At 38.6% G+C, this 16,024-nt stretch overlaps 1 protein-coding gene and 1 non-coding gene across 2 annotated transcripts in view; one reads left to right on the top strand and one right to left on the bottom strand.

Moving 5' to 3' along the window:
- The window catches only part of Akap6 (A-kinase anchoring protein 6), a 334,863-nt gene that overhangs the window by 233,306 nt on the left and 85,533 nt on the right, over positions 1-16,024 (bottom strand). The window lies entirely within an intron of this gene.
- On the top strand, positions 2,474-2,582 carry LOC125363688. The gene has a single exon (XR_007213281.1). It is a non-coding gene; the product is annotated as a U6 spliceosomal RNA (small nuclear RNA).

The following is a 16,024-nucleotide window of genomic DNA, read 5'->3' as shown; positions in this document are numbered from 1 at the left end:
CATAAGATTATGTCTCATATATATTCTTACCTTTAGTTGTACAAAGGAGTTGCCATTTAACAAAGCCGTTTATGAACATACTATATCTTAGTGTGTCTCCCCTTTCAACATTCTCAGCCATCCATTCCCACCCGCCCCACCCCTCAGCCTCACTCTGTCATTGTGTAGAATATACATTGGATTCTTGGTGGCATTCTCCCCCTCTCCTCTTCATTCGTCCACCCCTTTCCCCTTGACTCCCCCCCCCCCCCACCTTTTGAGTGCAGCTGCCTGGTGTTTTGTTTTACTGAACTTTGACTTTGCTTTTCTAAGAAATTACAGGTTCTGAGTTCTCCCTTGAATCTTCCCTATTTGGGTTAATACATTTTAAACACTTGTATATTAATCTCCAGTTCGTCACGAAAAGCCACAAATGAAGGTATGGCTCAAGTGAGCAACAAAAGTTCGGGGACAGCACCGAGTCCAAGCCCCAGTACCAACACACACACACACACACACACACACACACACACACACAATCACACACAATCACACAAATGTCTAGAAATACTTGAATAAGTTCTGCCAATAGATGTCTGTGTCGGGGTGCTATGGATCATGAAAAGCTAGAACAGTGAGGCCAATGCACAAATATAAATATCTGGCTCTGGGTATGTCTGGACATGAAGAAATATTCTTGCCTAGGAAGCACAAATCACAATAATCTTGCAATTTTTCAAACAGTGGTCATAAAATTTTATTGACCATTTAAAAGAACACATCTGTAGAAATAGAAAACCTTTTGAAAAAAGAAAAGAAAAAGGCCTGCTGCAAACCTAAACCTAAAGGGGCTGGGGCTCCTGTTTTCCATGTCTAGGTAAACAGCACCACCTGGAGGTCATCAAGAGCAATGGCAGGTCCAAACATTTCTGCTTTAAGTGATAACTTGGGAAACTACTCTATAAATCTAACTCATTCTTCAGATTTGCCCTCTGATTAATTTTCATAATATTCCCAATGCCTATGAATATCCTGAGAAAACATGAAAATAGATGAATCTCCATTTTACTATACATTATAAAAGGCAAGCTTGTGTTATAAGAATTTGCTACATAGTTTTTGTTTTGTTTTGTTTGCCAGTCCTGGGGCTTGAACTCAGGGCCTGGGCTCTGTCCCTGAGCTTCTTTTGCTCAAGGCAAGTGCTCTACCACTTAAGCCACAACACCACTTCCGACTGTTTCTGTTTATGTGGTGCTGAGGAATGGAACCCAGGGCTTCTTCATGCATGCTAGCCAAGAACTACCACTAAGCCACATTCCCAGCCCTAAACAATTATTTAATAAGACTCAAAACCTTTTAATTCGGGCAATGAATTTACCTGGAAAATAATTACTATAAAAGCGAAAAATGGCTGGGTGTTGGTGGCTTCCATGGGTCATCTTAACTACGCAGGAGGTTGAAAAACAGAAGGAACATGGTTGAAGGCCAGCTGGGCAGAAAAGTCTGTGAAATTCCCTTCTTAATCCATAGCTGGTGTTGGTGGCAAATGCCTCGTATCCTAACTACGTGGAAAGTGAGGTCAGAAAGAATGCAGGTCCAAGTCATCCCAGTCAGAAGAGACTGTAAGGCTGCATCTCAATGGAAGAAAACAGGTGTGATGATGCATGGCTGTCATTCCAGCTATGACAACATTGCCATCTAGGCATGTGCCTGGGCAGGAAAGCAAGACGCTGTATCAAAAGTAACCAATGCAAAAAAAAAAAAAGGAAGAAAGAAAGAAGGAATGAAGGAAGAAAAGAAAGAGAGAGAGAGAAAGAAAGAGAGAGAAAGAAAGAAAGAAAGAAAGAAAAAGAAATGAATGGGAGGGAAGGGAAGAAGGGAGGGAAAAGGGGAAAATGGAAGGAAGAAGGGAAGGAGGGGAAGAAAATGGCAAGAGGCATGGCTCAGCGCTAGAATGTCTGCCTTGCTAGCATGAAGTTCTGAGTTCAAACTCCACTACTATCAAGCAAAACAGAATGAAAAAGGAAATAAAGAGATTGGAAACGAGAAAGGAGGACAAATAACACAAACACATCTCGCATTTGGGAAGCTGAGGAAGGAAAATGATGAATTAGAAACTAGCAAGACAGTGTCTCAATTTTTTTTTAAGAAAACAGCATTTTAGAGACAACTTAGAAACCGAAGCAATTGCAGTTGCTTGAGCTGATGTCTATAAGGTAGTTCAACTGAAGTCAAGTCTCCCGATTCAAACTAGTGGCATCACTGGGGTTCCCTTGGATCCTCACTCACAGGTATCTTTCAGATGAGGCAAAGAGTGTCCAACAGTGACGATCGCATGATCTTCACACAATGCATCCCTTACAAAATATTTTTCTGATGATTCACACATATCAATCTTTTCCCAAATTTTCTCCTATTATACATCTCATGTTATCTAAATACTAAGGACCTTTGCCACTACTAGTTCTTTCTGATATATGTAAGATATCAGTTTGTGCTCACTTCAGCAGTACATATACTAAAATTAGAACAACACAGAGATTAGCATGGCCACTGTACAAGGATGATGAACAAATTCGTTGGTTCCCTGTGAAGCAATATGTGCAAATATATCATTACACGAGATGAAAGTATATCGACCAGCGACTTACAATGTTGAAGCTAACTGGTCTTGTTTCTTCTAACACTATAAACTCTGGAGGCCCAATTAAAAAAAAAAGATATCATCTGCAAGGACTATCCTACACATATACTAATTGTTAGCAATAAAGGGGGACAATAGAGTTCTTTGGAGCTGGCTCACTTCATTTAATATGATTTTTTCTAAGTCTTTCCAGTAAATTATTTTGGAAATGAATGGGTCAATCCAAGAAGACAAATACTAAAGGATATTACGTAAAGTATAATCTTCTCTCTTTTCAAGATACAAGCAAAACAAATGAGATCATCTATGAATGTATAGGTACTAAAAGGTACTCTTGGCCAAAGTGTTAAGCAAGTTGCATCAGATTTCTTAACAGAGTCATGATTATATAGCTGAAATTTGTGAGATGCAAATTAGACAAAGCCTATGGGACCCAAATGAACCTTTCTGGATCATATCTCTGTCTAGCTCTGCTAGACAGAAAATCAGGCTGTCTGATATCAAGCAAATGGGTTCCTTTCCATGCTTATCTGACTTTCTTCTGAATTATATCTCATTCCCATCAATATTCCTTTGCTATGCACATTCCCATCAATATTCCTTTGCTGTGCACATTCCTATGTCTTCCTATGTCTTTTTCTTACAAATACCATTTCAGCAACTACAACGAAACCTGACAAGTCTCAGTATTCCTAACTTGTAATAAAAACCTCAGTTCCCTTCGGTTTTGGGATATTTTAGCTTTCTACTCCCTCTATTGCTTCTATGTCTAGCTTCAAGAACATAAACAGAAATGATAATAATCATAGATAACACTGGAGTATTTTCAATTATTCATACTTTTTCACCTGATTTTCTCCTCCTCCCTCAGCTCCTTTATCTGTGTTCTGTTCATCACCACTGTCCTGTGTGGTGCTCTGGGTACTATTCCTACACCATGACATGTTCATTCTTAGAACAAAGAAGTACCACCCAATATAGACACTATGGATGTATGTAAGTATTCACATTTAAAAATATACAAGTGTCTGATGGTCACTCTCAGACACTCTAATGCAGGCTTTGTGGTATGAATGATGGAAAATGAGGCCAACATAAGTAGTAACATAGAGAAATGGTGAAAAATATAAAAATATTCATTTGGAAACAGACCAAATTCTAGTTCAGCAAAGACAGATCATTCATTAGCTTAAATATCATTTAGTGCCTCATGGGGAAAATATGGTGTTAGACTTTGTTGCGGCAAAAAAGAAAATATCATTGTGGCAAGTTTCAACAGATGCACTATACTTTGTCAATGCACAATCCTGTCTGTATTTAACTTTTTTTCCTATTTCTTGTATTAGCCTATCTTGCTATGTTACTGTAATGTCCTGAGATCATGTTTGCTTACCTGGAGAATGAAATTTAGTTATAAAGATCATATTTTTCTAGGGACACAATGCAGTACTATGACTGCACTACAGAAAAGGCATATTTTATGCACACTCAACTCATGGTCACAAGTTAAATCACAACCCTTTGGAAGGCTACATTTTAGTTCTTGTTGTTTAAAACTGGGCCACTATGTCTATTCCAGCTCCTTCCTGTTATTTGCTACCATCAGGTTCCTTACTGTTCTTTTCTGCTCTCTCTTATGTTAACTTTCTCTCCCTGTCTGCAGAGCTGTCTGGGAGTCATGTCTCAGTGCACCACCATGGGTGGTCCAGAACTTTCATGGTTTTTATGAAATGTCTAATTTTGAGTTTGGATCTATGTGCTTAATTTGTCAAGATCCAGAGACTTAAGATAAAGCACTAGAGAGTTAAAAAGTAGGGCTCGGGACTCTTCAGCCTTGCTTGCTCTTTGACCCACCTTCCTCCCTACAAAAGAGAATAGATGATATCTCCTTTCAGAACAGAGACTGAAGAGAAAGTGAAGTGGTTTCAGTCAATGCTAGTTCCAAAGACACAAACCCTCAAACTTGAAATGCATTATGAAATAATTAGTTTCTTTTCTAAAGGTTGAAAGGAGTGGTTTTAGAATATAAAAATATTCTTAGTGAAATTGTTCCAGGATAAAGGTAAAGGGCTGTATATATGAAATAGAGAGGGGACAAAAGGCAAATTGAGATAGCATTACTTAATACTGGTAAGAAGTTCTAGTCTGAACTCAGTATTACAAAATAGGGGAAAACGAACCTAGAACAGTACTAGCCTTAAGCAGATAAATAGCTCAGAGACAGTGCCCAAGCCTGAGTTCAAGCCTCGGAAGTGGCACAAAAAGAAACAGGGAGAAAAAGAGAGAGGGAGGGAGGGAAGGAAGGAAGGAAGGAAGGAAGGAAGGAAGGAAGGAAGGAAGGAAGGAAGGAAGGAAGGAAGGAAGGAAAGAAGAAAGGAAGGAAGGAGGGAAGGAAGGAAGGAAGGAAGGATTAAGAAGGAAAATAAAGAAGAAAAGAAAATTTGTTGCTCAGAAACAATGCTATGTATGCTTGGTGATAATACTGATTAACACTGGAACTCCAGATGTTTGTCATATTTGGAGATGAGTAACAAACACTTCACAGACCATATTTTCCCCCCTAGCATAGGATGTAATAGACAGTAAAATTAGTTTGTGAACTATACCCTGAAGTATCTCTCTATTAAAAATATTTTATTAAAGTAAATAAATGTCATACTTAACAATAACTGAATTGGTAATAAACTATTACTAGTTAATTTAACTGTTGTTATTTGAGCAGTTACTTATTTAATCGTCTCAACTGCCCTATGGTGCAAGAGTTCTACATTGTCCATTTTACAGAGAGGAAACTGACACATCAGCTCAACCTGGATGAGCATAACAGATCATTTTAATTTGCCTCTAAGTCCTTAAAGTCCAAGGATATTTATATGTTCAAGTTAAGGATTACGGTCGTTTAATGACTTAAATGTAGGCTTTTCATAAGCAGAATCACAAATACAAGTAACATTTCAGTTCTATCTACTAGCTATTCTTCTAATAGCTTATGAAGTTATAGAATCACTATAATTTTATCCATTGTGCAGAAGAGACTAAGATTTAGAGACACTATGTAATTTACTTAAAGTCACAAAACTGTGCCATATTTATTAACCAAGCATCTGAGCTTTGGACCACTACACCAAACTCTAGACTTACTTTTACGATGTCCAGAGAGAGAAAACACAGTACAATAACATCATCTCCTGTTCATCTTTATTGACCAAGCCTTGAGAGAATCCTAGCCTTGTGTCAGTTTATCTCCTTCCTCCTCTTGTTCTCCCCTCCTGTCCTTCCCTCTCCCGCCTCTCTCTGTTCCCTTTATTTTTTCTACAGCACAGTCTCCCCCACTTGGATGAAGCTAATCAATCACTAAATAACGTTTCCAGATACACTCATAAAGTTTTCATGTAGAGGGCTGACTCCTTGACACTGAAGTGCAGAACTGAAAATGTTGTGATAATCCTGTGTTTAGATTAGCTCAAAATACCTTGCTGATTAGTAAGACCTCCTTGCAAATCAAATAGCGGGAGCAGCAATGCACGTGGCTAGATGGGAGTGTTCACAGAATACTAAGCTTATTCAAAGGATTATGCGTGAATGTTGAGATGTTTATCAAATGTTCCAAATTTTCTCTAGGGAACAGTTATTTAGTAATAACAAAGTTATTTTATTTAGAAAAAAGACATTTCATGTGTAGAAATTATCATACTGACTGAACAAACAAGAAAACAAAGCAGTCATCTTTCTACCACAGAACTTCAGGACAGCAAAATCAGTGAAGGGTACAGCAATATCATTGGAGATGCGAAACTGTTATTTAAATACATCTGCTAGGAAATAAGAAAAAGGAGAAATGAGATGAATTCCCATAGAGGATAGAAGCATAGAATCAGTCATCAAAGGGCCCTTCGCATCTGCTTACTTCAAAGCCTATTCCTCACTTGTAAACAAGAAAAATCAGGTTTAGAAAGGTTACACGCTTGACTGATAGTATATAACCAGTAGGTAGCTGAGCCAGAATAACTTAGATGTTGCATCCTCAAATATCAAATTATAATTGCTCACTTAATCTTGTCCTTTGGAAAGATTTCTGTTCAAGGAGGAAAACAAGAACTGGAATTTAAGAAAGATAATATTGAACTTAGAGTACGGTTTGTTTAGACAAGTGAATGTACTCTGGATTGTGTAGCCTTAGACTAGCTGGAGTAAGTATTAAAGTGTACTTTTTATTTAAACTCTACCAATATGTACATATATTTTAAAACTATTGAAGCTCTCCTATAATTAGGAATTGGATAAGGGCTTTGGAATTGTACATAAATGGCACATTTTTCTCTTAAGAGTTCAAAGTGGACTAGATATATTAAATATAGTGTGATATGTGTGATCATGTAGATTGGTGGTTATTAAACTTTTAGAGTCAAAATTCTTTTATATTAATAAGAGTTTCTAGGGAGTCCTAAAGAACTTTGTTTTTTGAGCCTACTGATTTTTTAACCTTTGTAGTCCATTTAAAAATTAGACCCTGGGGCTGGGGATATAGCCTAGTGGCAAGAGTGCCTGCCTCGGATACATGAGGCCCTAGGTTCGATTCCCCAGCACCACATATACAGAAAACGGCCAGAAGCGGCGCTGTGGCTCAAGTGGCAGAGTGCTAGCCTTGAGCGGGAAGAAGCCAGGGACAGTGCTCAGGCCCCGAGTCCAAGGCCCAGGACTGGCCAAAAAAAAAAAAAAAAAAAAAAAAAAAATTAGACCCTTCTTTCATGTTCCCTCTTAGCCTTCTTTTTGAGATAATTTTAAATGTCAATTTTTCTTTCCACAAATAATTTCTAATAGTCAACGATGTGCATTAGAAATCGTCTGAGGCAGACCCCAGATGTGGAGAGCAGAGCATCACCTTTCCTCAGAACTTTTCTTTCCTATAGGTAATCTCTACCAAGATTAACTTAAACACTTTAAAAAGATATAATAATTGTAAAATGACAATAATGTATTACTTGATAACATCAGCAATATAATATTATGAAAATAATTATGTTTTTAAAAATTTTGAAAAGAGGGCTGGGAATGTGGCTTAGTGGTAGAGTGCTTGCCTTGCATGCAGTGAAGCCCTGAGTTCAATTCTTCAGCACCACATAAACAGAGAAAGCCAGAAGTGGCGCTGTGGCTCAAGTGGCAGAGTGTTAGAATTAAGCAAAAAGAAGCAGGGACAGTGCTCAGGCCCTGAGTCCAAGCCTCAGGACTGGCAAAATAATAATAATAATAATAAGTGAAAATAGAGACATTTAACTGTGTGTAAATCTGTGAATATCTAGCTTAATACAGCTGGATTCTTATTTCTACATTTAATCTATTACATCATTATATGCTATATAGCCTCTAGAAAACTATACTGTATGCAGAATGAGAATAAAAAGCGATGTTTTTGCGTTTATATGACAATAGCTTTAACTTTGTGGGCTGATTGAACAGATCTCTGGGATCCTCAGAGATGTCTCCTCTGTATTCTGACAACATCTAACACAGCTAGAATCATGCTAAGGGCTAAGGAGCCACTAGAAAGGTATTTAACTCGGTCATAGGCCATCAAAAGGAGCTTCTTGGAGGAAATCACAACTAAGTTGGTCATTGGCAGATAAATCTAAGTGATTTAGAAAAATGATAGAGTGGACTGAGAAATCTAGAAAAGAATATTCCTGGCAAATAAAATCCAAGAGAGAACAGGTCCGTGAACCCTAAGTAGCTAAGTATGGCTAATGCTCAGGAGGCAAATACAGAAACAACAAGAAATAGGAATGGGGAGTCTAGCCAGTACCCAGGCCACAGATAACATACTCCAGATTTTGGACTTCATCCTTAGAGCAATGGTAGTCAGTAAGGTTTTGAAGCAGGGAGTAAAAGAAGAATGGATTGCAAATTGGAAGGTGCGAGCACAGACGACAATTGAAATGCTGCTAAGGTTCTCAGTGAAGTAGTTGATCAGTCTAACAACAACTTCAGGGACATGAACATAATATGCATGTTTGTAGAGAGAACCAGAGGGTAGAATGGACAAAACCAATTAATGCTACAGATGAAAAAGACATTAGAACCTGAGACGGTTGCCAACTTTCTATTTTGCTTAGAAGTTCCCTGGAAAAAAAGAGTAAAAAATTTCGAAGGAGAAACTGTTTGCATGATATTAAATATCATAAATTCAGTTTCTGAACTCACTCAATTGAGATATCTAATAAGCAGTAGGGGTTGCATGAGCTTGGAACTCTGGAGCAAGATCTAATCAGAGCAAGCAATGTGCAGTAACCATGGGCAAGGAAGAGATAACTGAAGAATAGCATGTAAAATGCCACCCACTGTTTCTACTACATTATGAGGTCCCAAAATACAATGTGTTCACCATTCTTCACTCTTGTCCTCATGTTATTGTCTGCTTCAGTGATTCTGGCTGTGCCTCCAAAAATCAACTGTGAAGCTTTTAATCATAACCCAAATTCAAAGGAGGAAAATCTTTTTAAGGCTCCCAAGATTGCAAAGATAAAGAGCCAGCAGCTGTGGTACAGTAGGAATATTTTTAGTGTTGCTCTTGAGGGGAAGATGTATAACCAAGACATGCTAATAGGGAGTACCGTGTGAATGGGGGAATAGGTACTAGCTTTGAAATGAGGCCATTGAACTAGGTGTTTTTTCATGCCCTCCTGGCTATTACCATTAGTGGGGTTTGCATATATTGCCTCCTTCAGGGCATACCTTCTCTCATTGTCTATATTTGTATCCTTTACCTTCTCTCTTTTTTTTTGACAGAGAACTCACTTTTAGTATCTTCTAATGTACATGCATAGCTATCCTTCAAGATCCAGCTAAGCAGCTTCTCTCCAACAAATCACCCTAACTTATTATAACCATTGCAACATATTTCCTAATCTTTCCATCTTTATCAGAGTTTTGAGGGACAATTCTAAACCTATTGGAGGCCTTCCTCTTTTAATTGCATACATTATTAGAGTCATGCTTCCTCTGGTTAAAAATTACTCTGGAAATTATTTAGAAGCATGCAATTATAAATATATAGTATAGCTATAAATACATTTAGGAATAAATAACTACATTTTGTTTATAAGGTTGGTATACAACCATATCATAAACTAGAATGCTGTTTGTATTTTTCTGAAGACTCATTCCCCATGTAAACTTCCTAAGATGTCAGAATTATTAGGCCAAATGGAAAATATTACCTCTAATACAAGATTCATCCCGTAAGGCAAGAAGCTCAGAGTCTGGCAAGGAAGAAAGTAAGAGAAACTTGGTGGCCCTCACAGGTGCCAAGACGCAGAAGGTATAGCCTTACCCAAGGTAGGGAGACGCTGACTTCACAATGACCAAGGGAGCTCAAGGTAGCCAGAGAAACAGAGTGGTGGCATTAGACTCCCAAAGGCCAGAATAATCTCTACAAGAGCTTCTGAGACCTTCCCTCTCCTTTTCCAAGCACCAACAACAGCCACCACCACAAGGGCTAGCGCTAAATGAGTGATTATGACCATTTACATAGCATTCTCAATTCTTCGCACATATTAACACATTTAATTAGACTTTTAAAAATAATTTGCAGGAGATGAAACTGGAGCACTGAGTAGTCACATTACTCATGCGAAGTAGTACAAATAAGAGAAGTAGCACAAATGAATACGCTGCCCCTGGTTTAGACATTATGACACTACAGTGCACTCTCAGCCATGCCTCACAAGCACTGGGTAATAAAGAAGCTCCTGCAACTACTAATAAATGTTGCTCAGGAATCTCTTCCTACTAAGAGCAACTTCTCCTTTGCCAAATGGTCCAAGCTACAGCTTTCCTGGGTATTCATGATTTTGATACTTTATTCTTAGACTTCTCTCCAGCCACTTTCCCCCCAATATAAGGGTGTATCATAGAAGGTTACTCCATCCCACTGTGAAGATTCTGGTCTTTTGAAGTACAATGGCATGCACCAAACAATATAAAACTTAAGAGGACAGGATAATGAAAATGGCTCATAAAAAAAGCTTTATCTTGGAAACACAAATAAGCTTCTCTGCTGAAAAAGCGAAAGCAAGAATATTTTTAACTGTACTTTTTTGTTGTTGTTTTTTGGTATGGGGGAATCGAACCCAGGACGTTGTACTTGCTAGGCAAGCGCTTTGCCACTGAGCTACATCCAAGCCCAGCAAAAATATTTTTATTAAAATTGTTATATTGGGGCTGGGGATATGGCCTAGTGGCAAGAGTGCTCGCCTCGTATACATGAAGCCCTGGGTTCAATTCCTCAGCACCACATATAGAGAAAAAGCCAGAAGTGGCGCTGTGGCTCAGGTGGCAGAGTGCTAGCCTTGAGCAAAAAGAAGCCAGGGACAGTGCTCAGGCCCCGAGTTCAAGCCCCAGGACTGGCAAAAAAAAAAAAAAGTCATCTTTATTTTTTGGATCAAAAGTGAAGAAAAGGGAGGGTACTAGATAACTGCTAATTCACTTCTCTCCCCTCCCCTCCTGTCACTCCTCCCCTCTCTTCCCCCTCTCTCGTTTTCAACACATACACACACACGCACACACTTTTCTCAAACAAGTAATAGTCTGAAATAATAACCTAAATAATCTTTTTAAAGTATTCTAAATAATACCTCAACAATTTGCTTTTCTTAAAGCATTAAAAAAGAAACGCTAACAACTATTTTTGTCCCTAAAGCATGAAGGCCAATGGTCAAGTCACTAGCCTCTTAAGAAGCGAAGCACAGATCCTCAGCCACCTGGAGAATGGAAAGTACATGAGCCTTAGCTTGCAAGAAGTACATTATTCACACCAAAATAGTGCTTAGATAGGGAGATCTGTGGCCTGAGGTCACATGACAACACGAGTGACCTTGTGACAGAACCACATTTTGGGAATTATTTGTCTGAACACAGACAAGCAGCAGTGCTGATGGGTAAGTTTTAAGACACCACAATAGCAAATCTCCCAAGATAAATGTTTCCAATCTGCTCCATTTAGCTGGCAGATTCATTTAGCTGACCATAAATTCAGACTGGTCCATATCTAATCCTTACAAGGTTACTCGCTTGTTTACTGTCAACATTGGGCCTGGCTGGATTCGTGGTATCTTATAAACTCCAGCCAGGCCCCAAATTCCTATAGGGTGGCTGCTTCTTGTAGTGTTCTGCTGCTAAGAACGCAGCATGGATAGGTGCATATCTCCAGGCTTGTTAATGTCATAGCTGCACATTCACACACCAGTAGGGTCTTTTAAGGAGAAGCCACCCGGAATCCCACAGAATATGAAGCCAGCCACATTGAAGTGAGATTCCAGTGAACATGTCACAAAGAAATAACTGTTTCTTTTAGTTAGTTCTTTCTCATTGCTAGTCTCACATAAAACTTCAGAACTAAGAAGTATGTTTAAGTCAAACAATTCAATCTTTTATTGATGCTTATTTTTCTCAAAGTGGCACTGGAGAAACTAAGTTTCCAAGGTTATGCTGATATGTAGGAGACAAATTAAGATTCTTCTTCTAGGTCTTTCCAAAATAATTGATGCTAATTCTTAGACTCATAAGAAAAGTCATAATAAAGATAAGACCAATATTTACGGAGCCTTTCGGATATACATAGCTTTTACTATTTTCAATACAATTTGATACAACTGTGTGACAAATATAATTAATATTTCATCATAAAGACTACAAGGCTTAATGCTTGTAAACTTTAGTTGCCTTATTCATGTTTTCCTAATTAAAAAGTTGGAGTTGTGATTTAATACTAAAATTTCATCTTCAAGTCCTTGGCTAATTTTTATGTCTCTCTTTCCTCATTGATAAAATTGGAACCTTTTTTTTCTGTATCAAGGAGAAACTTTTTTTCCCAGAATTTTAAATGATGAAGTATTGAAATGAATAAACCCCTTTTGGCACCTTAGCTGACATAGTGCAAGTGGCCAATAAATATATCAACTTTTCATTTGATTCTTAATTATAATCTTTCACAAACATCCCATTGGCAATATAAAGTTATCAACTTAAGCTTGAGGATTTAAACAAAAATCACCAGTGTCCTAAAAATTATTTTAGTTGAATTTTTAAGAAAATATACAACTGAGCTCCTAATCTGATTTTTATAATCATACTTGCTGTCAATCAAATGCAGTTAGACATTTTCATTGTCATAACACAACCAAGTGTTACTGGGCCCTAACCTTTTCATATCAAGAAAATAGCAAACAATGTTTTCATCTGGATGTTTAAGATTACAAACAAAAGGGAAGATGGTCTTCTCTGTACACATGAGAACAATCAGATGCAGTGACTGCATAGAGCCTCACGATGGTGCTAAATCATCACTGATAAAACCTTGAGCCCCAGGAGCATGGAAAGCAAAGCTGAGCTGAAACGCCAAGTGTGTTAACCAACAAGGAATTTGCTTTGGATCCCTGTGGTTCTCAAACAACCTTGAACAACGACCTTGCCATGTTCACAGATCTATGCGAATTCACAGCCTCCTTTTTCCCCTAGCATCACTACAAGTAATTAAATGTACAAACGATTTCTTATTATCCTTAGAAATAATACTTATGATTGTCTTTTAAAATGTTCCGTTGATTTAAAACTCTCCATTTGGATTTGAGCCACAGTGCTTGTATGTAAGATTTATCTTTCTCCCACTTATCTGTTGAGCATTTTAGAACCTTTTATTTTTTTAATTCCTTATTGCTCTCAGCTCCAAACTTCAGCTTGGAATCTCAATTCTTTATACTTCCTTCTTACTCCATTCATTTTGAAAGAGGTACAGAACTTGTAGGTTTTTGCCTTATAACATCGCCCACCTCTATCTCTTTCTTCAGTCTGCTCCTAAGACCACACTTCAGACTCTTTTACCCCACACCACGCCTGTTACAACGGCAACAGCCTTCAAAATAATCCCTAGAGGACTAGTTCCTAAACCCGAGCTTTCAAACACTGAAACCCACAGATTCTGGTTTAGTTGCTCTGGGGTAGAGCCTTGGTTCAGATTGTTTTAAAGTTCTCTAGTGATTATAATGGCATCCAGAGTTGAGAACCTCTGTGTTCATTGATGGAGGCATATCTAGCATATCATGACCAGATTGGCTTTAACTTTCAGCTCTCTATGCCTAACTTTTTAAGTAGTTTCCTGTCAAAGACTGCAAACTATTGAAAGGAAGAACAAATCTATTCTATGGATGTGTTTTGTTTGGTCTATTCAAAATTGTACAAACTTAGCCAGGAGCTGGTGGCTTACACCTGTCATCCTACCTACTCAAGAGGCTGCAATCTGAGGATTGGAGTTCAAAGCCAGCCTGGACAGAAAAGTCTGTGAGACTCTTATCTCCAAAATCTGCATGTGGAGTTTAGGTTCAAGTGATAGAGCTCCAGTCTTAAGCAGAAAGCTCAGGGGTAGTGCTCAGGACCTGAGTTCAAGCCCCAGGACCAGCAGAAAGCAAGCAAGCAGGAGGGAGGGAGGGAGGGAGGGAGGGAGGGAGGGAGGGAGGAAGGGAGGGAGGGAGGGAGGGAGGGAGGGAGGAGGGAAGGAGGGAGGGAGGGAAGGAACGAAGGAAGGAATGAAGGGAGGAACAAGGGGAGGAAGGAAGGGAGGAACAAGGGGAGGAAGGAAGAGGAAAGAAGGAAATGCAGAAATCAGTGCCAAGCTAACCCCAGATGGAACCTGTTTTCTATTCATACAGCACTGGACCCGTGTTTCCCACGTGCATCTCTAGGCAGGAGTAATGGTGGCTGCCTTTGTGCTGCTACCATGAGATCAGGAATAGACTTGATTGCAATTTTACACAGCCTAGTTTTAAAAAGCAAGCGCTCAGCAAGTATTTGCCGCACTGAATCCAAAATAATTTATGCGCAATGACATCCTCAGCTGGCAGCAAAGTGTTTTAAATTCAGTTATTGATGTCTTTGGAACAAAATGCAACAACTGAGTCACAGCTATAGTGGAGATGCCATAACCTGGCATTTGAAGATACTCATATCTTAGGGTAGAAGTGGCCCCAGTTATGCCATGCATCAATTTGGTACTACTGATTCCAAAACCTGTTGGTGTCACTTTGGGGCATTTAATATTAATGGGAAGCGCATAATGTGAAAAGCAGACCTTGCATTTTATCTGACACGATGGATCTTCTGTAGTGCTCCATGGAGGTGGCACCACCTGGAACTGCATTTTTCCAGTCCTCCTGGGAGTCACCTTACCATTAACACAGGATCAGTGATGCCCCACTTTGGACAAGTGGCTATTTGCCAGGCAGTTCATTTTCACGCAGAAGCCATTCTGATCATTTATGGACCTAGTAATGGTTTGTAACCCAATTATAAATAGATTTTATCTGTACAAATGATTATTGTCTAACTTCCCTGGCATTTGAATCTATATCAAAGATAAGACAAAGTAACATCTAGTATAACTGGAGTCCCAGGCCTTACGCTTAGCAGCGGTGTGGCTCTCTTTGGGCAAGTCACTTACACTCAAACCACACATTCTTCATCTGTAAAATGAGACCACCAAGAAGACAAACTTTCCATAGGACTGTCATGCAAATCAAATGTAAGAATCTACTTCTGAGCCTAGCATATAATGGTCAGACATCTTTTCACTTCCTTCTTCCTTACCCAAGAGTAGAGGTTTGGAACTGCTCTGTCAGTTGCCAAAGGAAACATTTTAGTCTTTGCAGGCCACATAATTCCTATCATAACTACTTGAGTTTATCATCTCCAAGCAAAAACATCCATTGACAATGAGCAGAGGTATATTTCCACAAAACAGTATTAAACTGAGGTATCCGGCAAGATTGGGCCCACGGGCTATCGTGTGGAATCTCTGTTACTTATTATACCTACATCTCCAGATACCACGCTAAGTAAAAATTGTACTGTTCTGTTAGAGTCCCTCTGCTTTTGATTATGTCCTTCCCTCCTTTCTCCTCATTGCTCTTATTCTATTTCTTGTTAAGTATCCAAAAAAATGGATTAAATGACTTCTTTCACTTTTGTCACTTTTTAATTTTATGCCTAGAGAAGCTCCCAGGGGATGAACACTCAAATCTGAGCTATCCAATTAATTTATCCACACAGCATGTCCTGAAGCAAATCACCCCTCACAGATAGATCAGGAAAGGGATACAGAAAAGATTTAGTTGTGGAAAAAGAAAACTTGCAACTTATAACCTGATTTTTATAGTATGTTTGCAATGTGTAATGACTTCAAAGACACAAGATTAAAAAAAAATCACCTATGGCTGGGTGAAAACCTAAGATGAGGGCTAGGGATGGGACTAGTAGTTCCTAGGTATTTTTAATATCTATATCTTAAAACCATGAGAATAATTTAAAATCTATTCAAAAATTGGCATCTCAAAGAATAAAGAGTAAACAAAAAAT

This window comes from Perognathus longimembris, chromosome 14 (assembly GCF_023159225.1).
Source record: "Perognathus longimembris pacificus isolate PPM17 chromosome 14, ASM2315922v1, whole genome shotgun sequence".
Lineage (NCBI taxonomy): Eukaryota > Metazoa > Chordata > Mammalia > Rodentia > Heteromyidae > Perognathus > Perognathus longimembris.
The sequence above is the reverse complement of the archived record's forward strand: the minus strand, read 5'-3'. Positions and strand labels throughout refer to the sequence as shown.